This window comes from Asparagus officinalis, chromosome 2 (assembly GCF_001876935.1).
Source record: "Asparagus officinalis chromosome 2, Aspof.V1, whole genome shotgun sequence".
Taxonomy (NCBI): Eukaryota; Viridiplantae; Streptophyta; class Magnoliopsida; order Asparagales; family Asparagaceae; genus Asparagus; species Asparagus officinalis.
In genome coordinates, this window is record NC_033795.1 from 8096395 (window position 1) to 8100889 (window position 4495).

The following is a 4495-nucleotide window of genomic DNA, read 5'->3' on the forward strand; positions in this document are numbered from 1 at the left end:
TTTGGTACTTGAAACGCGAAGGCCGCGTTCTTCAGTATCGACGCGAGGGTCGTATTTTGACTGGGAAATGCGAAGTTGAAGTTCGCGTTCAACGAAGGCTTGAGGTCCGCGTTTTGGCTGTAAAACGCGCCATTGAGGGCCGCGTTCAGTCTGGTTCTCGCGAAGCTCATGTTTGGGCTCATAAACGCGAAGTTCAGGGTCGCGTTTAGGCTCACGAACGCGAAGTTCGCGTTGGTTGGAGGATTGACTTTTTCGGAGTTGTGCTCGTCGCTGAGACCTTCTTCTTCGACGAGCAGCGTTCTTCTTGGCCTGTTTCAAAGCCTTAGCAGCAGCGTCGTTGACGTTTATGGAGCCCGTCTCCTTTATAGGCCATTTAAGGCCTGTGGCACGTCGTGTTGACGCGGAGGTGGGATATTCAACTCGCTGTGCGAGTTCAGCAGAAGTCGAGCCCGCTCCTGGAGCGGAGGGGCTGTTCGACGAATTTTGGCCAAAGGAGAGGACTTTCTTTGGCGTTCCAGCAACAGTTGGAGATTTAGTCTCCTTGGAAACTTTGTGGATCTTGCGCATAGCCTTGGGGCTAAGAGATCCTTGGCTGAACATTGATGAACGCGAGGGTCGCTCGCGTTTTGGTTTGTTGTAGCTTAGAAACGCGGGGGTCGGTGTTGGCTGGACCCCTACGAACGCGAGGGTCGCTCACGTTTCGCCTGTTGTAACGCGGGTCCGACTCCAGCGTTTTGATGTTGAAACGCGGGGTTCGACCCTGGCGTTTTGATGTTGTGACGCGGGGTTCGACCCTGGCGTTTTGATGTTGTGACGCGGGGTTCGACCCTGGCATTTTGATGTTGTGACGCGGGGTTCGACCTTGGCGTTTTGATGTTGAAACGCGGGGTTCGACCCTGGCGTTTTGATGTTGTGACGCGGGGTTCGACCCTGGCGTTTTGATGTTGTGACGCGGGGTTCGACCCTGGCGTTTTGATGTTGTGACGCGGGGTTCGACCCTGGCGTTTTGATGTTGTGACGCGGGGTTCGACCCTGGCGTTTTGATGTTGTGACGCGGGGTTCGACCCTGGCGTTTTGATGTTGTGACGCGGGGTTCGACCCTGGCGTTTTGATGTTGTGACGCGGGGTTCGACCCTGGCGTTTTGATGTTGTGACGCGGGGTTCGACCCTGGCGTTTTGATGTTGTGACGCGGGGTTCGACCCTGGCGTTTTGATGTTGTGACGCGGGGTTCGACCCTGGCGTTTTGATGTTGTGACGCGGGGTTCGACCCTGGCGTTTTGATGTTGTGACGCGGGTTCGACCCTGGCGTTTTGATGTTGTAACCGCGGGTTCGACCCTGGCGTTTTGATGTTGTAACGCGGGTTTGACCCTAGCGTTTTGATGTTGTAACGCGGGATTCGATCTTGGCGTTTTGATGTTGAAACGCGGGTTTCGACCCTGGCGTTTTGATGTTGTAACGCGGGTTCGACCTCGGCGTTTTGATGTTGTAACGCGGGATTCGACCCTGGCGTTTTGATGTTGTAACGCGGGTTCGACCTCCGCGTCTTGCCTTGCAGAGATTATCACCAAGTAATCTCTTTTTGTCATAGCGTTGCAAAGATCATTGTCTTGTAATCTTCGTCTTGGCTCCTTGAGAATATGAGAGTCGTCAGATTGTAACTCCCGATGTTGATTGTGAAGGCTGTTGAAGTAGAGCTTCCATCAGTTGTCGTGAAGGTCGTTAGATTGTAACCTTCAGCAATCTACGCGAAAGTCTTCAGATTACAGCCTTCTGGAAGTCGTCAGATTGTAACTTCCATCATCGGTGGTTGATGGGGAATAAGCTATCTATTATGATTTTTAGACAGCCTACACTACCATTTGGATCTCTTCTTGATGAGTTTCAGCTTGATAGATAGATTTTTAACAGGATCCTCGGATGAGGAGAAGGAGTTCCAGCAGTATGAGATGAAAGGGGCAAAGTTTGGAAAAGATAACCAATACTTCTCAAATCTAAAGAGAGGAGGATTTAAAGGAGTGGATGTGTCTAGTAAAATGGGACAATGATCGGAACACGATGATTGATAAGCAGATTGGGTAAGGAGGGGGAATTTCGATTCGAAATCTAGGGAGACCAAAAATTTGTCTAATCTAGCAAGAGAAGGAGGAGATCTATGACTGGACCAAGTGAATTTTCTTCCGCTGAGGGGAAGGTCTAGGAGATGGATGGAATCAATAAGTTTACGGAATGTATCAATATCACGAGTAGAACTCGTTCGCCCACTTCTTTCAGATAGACTTAAAGTCATGTTGAAATCACCGAAGACGACCCAGGGAAGGGAATGGGAATCCCTAATTCTCTTGAGCTCCCACCAGCAGACCTCTCTATCTGCTGGGTCATAGTGAGCGTAAATAGAGGTAGCAGAGAAAGACCAATTAGATGGACGATGAGTAAGGGTGACGGATACTGAGAAAACACCTACGAAGGAGGAGGAACAGGAAAAGATGTCATCATTCCAGCCAAGGATACCCCCCCTCTGGATTCGACGGCATCTAGGGATAACCAAGAAGAGATCTTATCCCCCCCCCCAACTTCTTAAGAAGAATAGGATTAGGCGAACTGAGTTTAGATTCCTGAACTCCCACCAGATGAACATTGGCAAGCTGTAAACAAACGCTCACTAGCCTACGCTTAGCTGGGTTATTTAACCCTCTGACATTCCATGATCCAATACGCATGGGCAAGAAAAAACAAGCAACTTAAAGCAGAGAGGCCGAGGAAGCTCAAACATTCTGAGGCCCTTGGGACTCCATAAGTTGAATGTCCCTGAGCTCATCATGATCAATTGGACCTTTGATACCCCAATTAATGGAGATGTCCTCCAAACTATGAATATTTAGAGAATTAATGGGGAGGGTGGATGCTGAGGAGGAGGAAGTGCCCTTGGATATACCTGGTTTTTTACCTTTCCTCATAATTGATAGGTGCTTTTTGTAAGGCAAATGAGACATTAGGCCACTGCTGGTCTTCTTCTTAGCAGCTTTAACCTGTCTCTTAGCATTCTCGAAACCTGGAAGAGGGGCTGAAGAGGATGAGTTGACCGAGGGATCGGAGGAGCTAATCTAAAAAACATGGTCGATGTTCTTAGCCGCAACTGGATCTTGGGAGGAAACATCGATGCCCGGGAAAGATTCTAGAACAGCTTCCCAAGAAGCCTTGGAGATAAGAATCGGAATGCCTATGAATATGACATTAGTCATCTCCGGAGCCTCAGCTGGCGCTGGGTCCACTGGAAGAGTGGTGGGAAACTTACTGGGAGATCCGGTCAATGGGCTCTTGCCTTTGAGAACAGAGGAAGGAGGAACAGACTGCAGACGCTGAGAGGAAGCGGTACACAAGTGGGCAGAGGGCCCAGCTGGAGGGGAAACAGCCGGTGGGGCACAAGGTGTCCCCTCTTTACGAACAAAAGCTTCAAAAGTGTCCCTATTTTTGTCTTTCTCTACGGAAAGAGGAGATCCTACCGACCGCAATTTGACTGAGCCCTCCATAATGTGGATGCCATATGGGGACTCATACCTGAAGATCACCTCCTGAGGAATTTCAGAGGGTTCTCTAATATGAAGCATGGCTTTACACTCTTTAGCTTCCTTCTTTAACAATACATCGTCGGAAACAGTAATAATGTCACCAATATCAACAAGAATGGAGTAAATGAACTCTAGGTCCCAGAGATGAAGAGGGAGATCCAGGATTTGGACCCATGCATAGGAGAATTTAGGCAGAACTTTGAGACCTGCTTTCTCCGACCACGGAGTGAAGACACCACCAAATTCACCAAAGTCGAAGAAAGGTTTGGAACAGGCGTAGTCTAGGGTTTCGGCATCGGGGAATTGAATGAAGTAGGAGTGATCCGAGGTTTGTCTGACAATGAAGGACCATTCCTCTACTTTGAGGTGCGATTCAAGATTAGCTAGAAGTTCCGCAAAAGAGGGGTTACCGACCTGAATCTTGAGGAAAGAGTAGCAGGAAAAATCTGCCATGCTGGAGATGACCGAAGGTGGAAGAGAAACTTTGGGGATAAAAAGGGGTGGGGGTGGAGAGGAGGGGGGGTGCTAAGGATGGGGTGATTCTTTTTGTTGGGGCAACAGACTGAAGTGTGACCGATTTGGTTGCATGCAAAACACTTGAAGGCACCTAAGGAGCATTGTTTGGCCATGTGGTCTGACTTCCCACAGCGGAAGCACCTGGGGAACTTGGATGTGGAAGGGAGATTGAAGGAAGAAGAAGATGACCTAGGCCTTTTAGGTCGCCTCTTGTACGACACTGTGGTCCACCCAGCCTCTGGGGTGGGGAGAATGCCTGGCTGATCAAGGTGAGAGGAAGAGGGTGGCTGGAGGGGTTTTGAGCCCTTGAGGAGGTCCGCAAAGGATGGTTTTTGGGTAGGGAGATGGGGCCGAGGAGGTCGAAAAGAAAAAGCACGAAGGGGATTGCAAGTGTTGGAAGAAGGAGCAGGG